The sequence below is a fragment of the Spermophilus citellus genome (assembly GCF_964194105.1).
Source record: "Spermophilus citellus genome assembly, chromosome: 2".
Lineage (NCBI taxonomy): Eukaryota > Metazoa > Chordata > Mammalia > Rodentia > Sciuridae > Spermophilus > Spermophilus citellus.
In genome coordinates this window covers 135,881,870-135,891,503 of record NC_138183.1, presented here as the reverse complement: position 1 = coordinate 135,891,503, position 9,634 = coordinate 135,881,870, and positions in this window count along the sequence as shown.

The following is a 9,634-nucleotide window of genomic DNA, read 5'->3' as shown; positions in this document are numbered from 1 at the left end:
ATGAGAAAACTACTTGAAAAGACTGAAGAGTGACTATAAAAGTAGTAGTACAGTCATGAGCATAATGACATTTCAGTGGACAACAGGCAGTACATCTGAGGGTGGTCCCATGAGGTTATCATGTAGCTGAAAACCTCCTATCATCTAATGATATCATAGCCATTAAAAATTTGTAGTTCAATGCAGTTCTCGTGTGTTTGTGATGCTGCTGGTGCAAACAAAGCTACTGCACTGCCAATCACATATAAATACAGCATACATAATTCTGTATACTAGGTGTGTAGTAAGCTATACAAGCTATATTATCTAGGTTTGCTTAAATAAACCCTATAATGTTTGCACATGACAAAATTACACAACAACACATTTCTCAAAATGTATTCCCATCATTAAGTGGCAAGTGACTATACATCTAATAAAGGGACATAAAGATTTGGCCCATATGTCCACTACAGACAACTGTGAAGGACCACCCTATTTCAGAATTCTCTGCAGAGGCAACAGAGAAAGGCCTTTCCTAAAGTTGTGAACTCTTCTCTCTTCCCATTTCCTCTTTACTGCCCACAAGTATTGATATCAATATCAATATAACCAACTTCCTCCATATTAATCTCGGTTCCATAAAGGTTTGCTTCCAATCTGCAAGGACAACCAAAAGCCAGCAAAAATCATTGAAAAAAAAGTCAAACAGTATCTCAGCGGCTGTCTACTGCAGGAAAACAGTGTTTAATTTGAGTCAAGAAAAACTAAACTGCTGAGTAAAACTTCAGGCTTTGTAGTGTATACCTTAGGAGTCAGGACTATGTTCCAAAACTAAAGGAATAGGCAAAACTAACCCACAATGGCACACTATAAAACGAATACTAAATGTTCAATGTGAACACTTAGTAACTTAACTACTCACTAGAGACAAAATTAATACATCAAAAAAGATAACAAAAGATCAGGTACTAGTTTATAATAAAAAATAACTAAGCCACAGTAAACAGAAAATACTGCCAATAGAAAAAAACTATGCAATGACTTGAAATTTACAACTCCTATAAATAAAAGTAAACTAAACACTCTAATTAAAATACAGAGATCACCAAACTGGATTTTAAAAAGCATTATTCAAAAATATGGTGTTGATCGTAGCCAACTTTTTCTTCTATCAGACGCAGTGTCTCTGATTTGATATCTAGCTCCCTGATCCATTTTGAGTTAATTTTTGTGGATGGCGAGAGAAAGGGATTCAATTTCATTTTGTTGCATATGGATTTCCAATTTTCCCAGCACCATTTGTTGAAGATGCTATCCTTCCTCCATTGCATGCTTTTAGCCCCTTTATCAAATATAAGATAGTTGTAACTTTGTGGATTAGTCTCTGTGTCTTCTATTCTGTACCATTGGTCCACCCGCCTGTTTTGGTACCAGTACCATGCTGTTTTTGTTACTATTGCTTTGTAGTACAGTTTGACCTCTGGTATCGCTATACCTCCAGATTCACATTTCCTGCTTAGAATTGCTTTTGCTATTCTGGGTCTTTTGTTTTTCCATATGAATTTCATGATTGCTTTGTCTATTTCTACAAGAAATGCCGTTGGGATTTTGATTGGCATCGCATTAAACCTATAGAGAACTTTGGGTAATATCGCCATTTTGATGATGTTAGTTCTGCCTATCCATGAACAGGGTACATTTTTCCATCTTCTGAGATCTTCTTCTATCTCTCTCTTTAGGGTTCTGTAGTTTTCATTGTATAAATCTTTCACCTCTTTTGTTAGGTTGATTCCCAAGTATCTTATTTTCTTTGAGGATATTGTGAATGGAGTGGTTTTCCTTATTTCCATTTCAGAGTTAACAACAAGAATAAACAAATGGGACTTACTTAAACTAAAAAGTTTTTTCTCAGCAAGAGAAACAATAAAAGAGGTAAATAGAGAGCCTACATCCTGGGAACAAATCTTTACCCCCCACACCTCCGATAGAGCCCTAATATCCAGAATGTACAAAGAACTCAAAAAATTAAACAATAAGATAACAAATAACCCAATTAACAAATGGGCCAAGGACCTCAACAGACACTTCTCAGAGGAGGACATACAATCAATCAACAAGTACATGAAAAAATGCTCACCATCTCTAGCAATCAGAGAAATACAAATCAAAACCACCCTAAGATACCATCTCACTCCAGTAAGATTGGCAGCCATTATGAAGTCAAACAACAACAAGTGTTGGCGGGGATGTGGGGAAAAGGGTACACTTGTACACTGCTGGTGGGGCTGCAAAATGGTGAGGCCAATTTGGAAAGCAGTATGGAGATTCCTGGGAAACCTGGTAATGGAACCACCATTTGACCCAGCTATCGCACTTCTCGGACTATTCCCTGAGGACCTTAAAAGAGCGTACTATAGGGATACGGCTGCATCAATGATTATAGCAGCACAATTCACAATAGCTAGACTGTGGAACCAACCTAGATGCCCTTCAATAGATGAATGGATAAAAAAAATGTGGCATCTATACACAATGGAGTATTATGCAACACTAAGAAATGACAAAATCATAGAATTTGCAGGGAAATGGATGGCATTAGAGCAGATTATGCTAAGCGAAGCTAGCCAAGCCCTAAAAAACAAATGCCAAATGTCTGCTTTGATATAAAGAGAACAACTAAGAACAGAACAGGAAGGAAGAGCATGTGGAAAAGACTACAGTAAACAAAGACGAATGGGGGGAGAGAAACGGAGAGAGAAGGGAAAGCATATGGAAATGGTAGGAGACCTTCAAGGATACATAAAATTATAAGAGGTTATGAGGGGCAAGGGGGAGGGGGAGGGAAAAAAAGGGGAGAGAATTGAACAACAGCAGGGGAGGTAGAGAGGGAAGATGGGAGGGGAGGGGAGGGGAGGGGGGATAGTAGGGGATAGGAAAGGTAGCAGAATACAACAGTCACTAATATGGCATTATGTAAAAATGTGAATATGTAACAGATGTGATTCTGCAATCTGTATTTGGGGTGAAAATGGGAGTTCAAAACACAATTTGAGTCTAATGTATGAAAGATGATATATCATGAGCTATGTAATGCTTTAAATAATCAATAAAAAAATTTTTTTAAAAAATATGGTGTTAACAAGCAATACATTTTAAAAATAAAGGTACAGACAGGTTAAGAGTAAAAGGACAGAAAAATATAATCAACATAGAAAAGCTGTTTGACTAAGTTAGTATTATCAGTATACAACAAAGTAGAAAGGCTTCAAGAAAAAGGTATTACATAAGGTAAAAGGATATATGGAAATAATAAAATGTTAACTCCTCAAGGAAATATAATAATCATAATAATCATAAGTGTATGTACTCCAAATAAATTCAAGACATTAAAGTAAATACTGATAGAAATTAAAGAGAAATAATATCTATACCATACCCAGAAAATTTAACCCCACCTCCCACTCTAGAAAATGCCTGGACAAAAAGAATTAAAGATATAGAAGAATATAATATTAAATCAACTTGCTTTCACAGACATCAATGAACACTACACCAATTTCAGCAAATTTTTTTCAAAAGCAAATGCAACGTTCACCAGAGTAAAGCACACATTATGCTATAAAAACCAGCTCTCAAATTTCAAAACACTGAATTTTTACAAAGTAAAATATGTGATAACAACATGATTAAATTAAGCATCAATAACAGTAAGTTATCTAGAAAAGACCATAAATAACCAATTGGTCAAAAAAGAAATTGAAAGAAAACTTTTAAATATTTTATAATAATAACCAAACTATACTATATCGCAATGTGTAGGATGCAACTAAAACAGTGTGTAGAGGGAAATTTGTTGCTTTCATTGCCAAAATTTTAAAAGAAAATGCATTAAAATCAGTCATCTATTTTATATACATAATCTAAGGGGAAGGAAGACAAGGCAAAATCGAAATAAGTGGGGGAAAAAAAGAGGGCTTTGGATGTAGCTCAGTGGTAGAGGACTTGTTTTGCCTTTTAAAGCCCTGGGTTCAATTTCCAGCACCATACCAAAAAAAAAAAAAAAAAAAAAACAAAAAAACTGTGCATGGTGGAGGGGGGTAGTAATGAAATAGAAAATCAGTAAACTTAAAAAATAATGACAATGAAAAACAGTAGAAATTTCGAAAACAAAATTATAATTTTATTTGTAATTATTTAAAATGACATTTTTTCCTGACTTCCAGATGCCCACTGGATATAAGAAGAGCACTGGGTCTAAAGCTAGGCTCTTCAGGACTACTTCCATCACAGAGTTCAGAAAAGGCACTTCAAAAACATACTGGCACTTTACAAAGAGGATATCCAAATAATCAATAACACTATAAAATGGCATTCAGTTGGTCAATAAATATATGAAAAAATTTTCATCATCTCTAGCAATTGAAGAAATGCAAATTAAAACTACACTGACATTTTACCTCACTCAAAGGAGAGCAAATACAACAACCAAGGATACAAGTAATAATAAATGTTGGCAAGGATGTGGGAGAAAAGGTTCATTCACATATTGTTGGTGGGACTGCAAACTGGTGCAACCACTCTGGAAAGGAAAGCAGTAGGGAGATTCCTCAAAAATCATGGAATGGAACCACTCAGTTATACCACTCCTCAGCATATACCCAAAAGACTCAAAATCAGCATACTACTGTGACACAGACACATCAATGTTTATGGCAGCTCAACTCACAACTGTTAAGCTAAGGAACCAACCTAGGTGGCCTTCAACAGATGAACAGGTTTTTTTAATGTTATATGTATATATAAAACAATGGAATATTATTCAGCCATAAAGAAGAATGAAATTATGACATTTGTCAGTAAATGAACAGAACTGGAGATTATCATGCTAAGTGAAATAAGCCAATCCCAAAGGCCGAAAGTTCTCTCTGATATGTGGATGCTGACACACAATAAACAGAGGAAGGGAAGTGTTCACTGGATTAGACAAAGGTGAATGAAGGGAAGGGAGGAGGGATGGGAATAGGAAAGATAGTAGAATCAATCAGATATAACTCCACATCATGTATAACCTCAAAAATGGGATTCTAAGTTATACTCCATATATGTATAATGACAAAATATACTCTACTGTCATGTGTATCTAAAATAAAATGTCATGTGCATCTAAAATAAAATGGCATTCAATTAGTCATCTAAGAAATGAAAATTAAACCACAAAATATAACTGTATACTTCCTACAAAGGTTAAAAAAAAACCTTACAGTAGGAATGCTGGTAAAGATGTAGGCAGTAGCAGTTCTCAAAGTATAGTTGAAGATTCCAAGACCCTTCAGGGATCTGCCAAGTAAACTCTTTTCATAAAAACTTGCAATCTTTACTACTATGTTGCTATTTGTACTCACGGTGGAAAAACAAAAGAAAAATGTTGATGCAAGCATGAATAAAGACAACATATTAAACTGTACTAGTAAGTCACCAATACTTTCAAAACACAAAATCTAGTTTCTTCATGAAGTAGAAAAATTATTAGTTTTATCCCATATTGACCTCTGAATACATGTAAGTCTTTGATATCCTGTGTGGTGAAACAGAAAGTATACATATACCATTTTATACAAGAGTGTACAACGAAAGATTATCTCAAAACAAAGCACCTGAGTGGACTGACATACAAGATGAATTAGCTCCATTTTCATTAAATACCATTTTTATTCAAAAGGAGGACAGACAAATTAGGGTATCTCAAATAATGAGACATGGCAGATATTTTCTTAAAAATGAATGAAGTGAGTCTGTCATTAAAGGAAAACAATTATCACTATTCATTACAAATGATAAAATTTAAACTTTCAGGTAGAAGTTATAATTTTGGAAAACTTTTATCTGATGCCATGACCCTAATCGCTTAATGAGATCACTAATGGTATTAATGATATTAGTGAAAGATCTGACAAGGCCAAAATCAAGGTTTCAATCAGTCTTGGCACTTGATCTGAAGGCTCTGAAAAATATTTGCTTCCAATTGTATTCAGGCTGTTGCCAAAATTCAGACCCTTGTAGTTGTAAGCTGGAGATTCCTTACAGGCTATCAGCCAGGGAACACTACACTTCCAAAAGGCACTGGCATTCCTTGTCACATATCCCTTTCGGCCAGTATGCATGCCACCCTTCTCATCTTCCAGTCTCTCTGCAAACAAGCTCAGAATATTTCCTTTTAAAGGGTCCATGTCATTAAATTTAAGATAATCTTCTTAAGGCCAACTGATTTGGGACTTTAATTATACCTTGAAAAATCCCTTCGCAGCAGTACCTAGATTCGTGTTTGAATAACAAGGAATCAGAATGGCAGGGGATATCCTCAGATTACTAACACACTATCACAAGTTGTTATTGGTCAACAACTCAAAGTCATGAGAATATAAAGGCAAGACTACTTGGGAGATGCATGTGAGTTCTCTCACAGATTCCCCACCAACTTTAGAAAAACTTTCAGAAACTGCACTGTAGTCTGAGGTTTTCCTATGCAATCTTCTTCACTTCCTCTCTTTCACAGGGGCCAGATTTGCATAGATTTCTTCCAGTTGGAGTGATCAAAGTGTTGTATATCTTGATTGAGGTACCAATAACTCAAAAATATTCATCTGTAAAGCTGTATTTATCAAAATGTACACATGTAAGACATGCATTTTGGTATATGAAAATTATTTTACAATAAAAAATATATGCTAAGTAAATATCAATGTTAATAAGAAAGGAGCCCTTTTTTAGGGATATGCATTGAAATAGGATGAAATCATGTTATATCAGAGATATGCTTCAAAATAATTCTGCATAGTGGCGGTGGCTTTGAAAAAAACAAAATTGGTTATGTAATAAAAACCGTTGAAGCTAGGTGAGGAATACATGGGAACTCATTATATTCTAACTTTACTTTTGTATATATTTGAAGGCTTCTGTAGTAAAAAGATCTGTGACCTAACCAACTTCTAGCATTGAAAACACAATGACAAAATTGTTTTCTCCCCATTTACTAATACACATTGTTAAATACAATTTGGTACAACCAATCTTTATAGATCGCACTATCTAAAATCTGCAATGCTGAAATTACCCATACTATTCAACCCACAAACTCACCATTAGAATCCCCCAGAAAAGTCACGCACACATGTACAAGGAAACACCCATAAGAGACTGCTCAATGCAATGAAAAAAATTGCAAACTCTACTGTGTGTGTATATACACCATATTTCTTTTATTCATTCATCCACTGATAGACACCTAGACTGATTTGGTTCCATAATTAGACTATAAACGTGGATATGCATCTATCACTATACAATGAAAATACCAAGGCATGGTATAGCTAGGTCAAATGGTAGATCCATGCCTAGTCTTCTGAAAACACCATACTGAGTTCCATAGTGTTTGTACTAATTTACAATTATTAATTTGCAGTTCCACCAGCAATATAAAAGTGCTTTTCGCTATTCTCTTCACCATTTATTATTATTTGTATTCTATTCTTCCCCCATAGCTTTAATGAAGTAAAACTGAATTTCAAAAAGATGTACATATTTAAAGTATGCAATTTTATCAGTTTTCATATGTATGTAAGCAATATAATCAACATAAAAAGCATTTCCATTACTTTTTCTTTACATGAAATCATGCAGACTGTTTCCTGCATGATTTACTACATTAGAAATCAATTACCTTAAGATATATACATAGAACCCCATCCTAACATGTCAACTATTTCAAAATTAAATGGCACACTTATAAATATCTCAGAGGTCAAGGAAGAAAGCACAAGAAAAGTAAATAAAAAGCGCTTTGACCTAAGTGATAATAAAAACTTAAAATCAGGATCTGTGAAATGAAACAGTACTCAGATGAACATTTATATCTTAAATTACCTGTATTAGAAAGAAGCTAGAATAACAATAAAGTTGTCTTCAAATTATGTAGTAGAAAGGAAAAAAATAAAGAGTAGGAGCAGAAATATATGAAATAGAGAAGAAATAATACAGCTAAAATTTGATGAAAATCAAACAAGTCTAATCAAGAAAAAGCAAGAACACAAAAATTAATATCAATGGAAATGGAAATCTTTCAAAATAACCCTATAGATGCTAAAAATATATTAAGGTAACATTATAATTATATGCCAAAATTCATGATAGCTTACATAATATGGTCTATGTTAGAAAAGGATCTGTGTGATGCTGAGAAGAAAGTGTAATCATTCATCAATGGATGAAATATTCTGCATACGTCTGTTAAGTCTAAATTATCAATTGTATTTTTCACTTCTACCACTTCTTAGTTTTTGTTTAAAGGATCTATCCAGTGGTGAGAGAGGCATGTAAAAGTCATGCAGTATTAATGTGTTGTGGTCTGTTTGATTCTTGAAATTGAAAAGGCTCTGTTTGATGTACACAGATGCTCCATTTTGGGGGCAAAATATTTACAGTTGTTATGTCTTGTTGATGTTTAATTCCCTTAAATAGTATGAATTGTCCCTCTTTATCCCTTTTCACAAACTTTTGTTTTAAGTCCAGTTTATCTGATATGAGGATGGAAACAACTGCTTGTTTACATGGTCCATGTCAGTGATATGTTTTTTCCCATCCTGTCACCTTCAGTCTGTGGATGTCTTTGCCTATGAGGTGAGTCTCTTAGAGACAAAATATTGTTGGGTCTTTTGATTGATGAGTTTAGACCATACTGCTCAAGGTTATTATTGAGATATGATTTTGCATTCCCAGTCATTTTATTTCTAGTTTTTAATTTGAATTACTTTCTTCTTTGATTGACTATTCCTTTAGTGTAGCTCCTCCCTTTGCTGGTTTTAACTTTTTCATTTTTTTTCATTTCATCTTCATGGAATATTTTGTTGAGACTGTTCTATTGTGCAGACTTTCTAGTTGCAAATTCTTTTAACTTTTGTTTGTCCTAAAAGGTTTTTATTTCATCTTCAAATCCGAAGCTTAATTTTGCTGGAATAGGATTCTTGATTGGCATTCCTTTTCTTTCAGAACTTGGAATATGTTCTTCAGGACCTCCTAGCTTTGAGCATCTGTGTTAAGAAATCAACTGAGATCCAAATTGGTTTCCCCCTAGATGTAATCTGATATTTTTCTCTCACAGCCTTTAAAATTCTATCCTTATCCTTCATGTCAGGCATTTTCATTATAATGAGCCTTGATGTGGGTCTGTTGTAATTTGGGGTCCTGTAAACCTCTTGTAGTTTATTTTCCATTTTATTCTTTAGGTGTGGAAAGTTTTCTGATATTTCATTAAAAAGACTGTGCATAACTTGGGTTTGTATCTCCACACTTTCATCTATCCTGATAAATCTTAAATTTGGTCTTTTCATGTTACCCCACAGTTCTTGAAAGTTATGTTCATGGTTTCTTAATATCTTCTCTCCATAGTCAACTCTATTTTCAAGATTATATATTTTGTTTATGAGGCTATGTTTTCCAAGTGGTCTAGTTTGTTGGTGATGCTTGCTATTGAATTTTTCATTTGTTTTATTTTTTCCTTCATTTCGAGGATTTCTGCTTTTTTCCCCCCTGAATCTCTGCCTCTTTATTGAAGTGATTTCACTTCTTATATTTTCTGATATCATTTCTTATACCATCC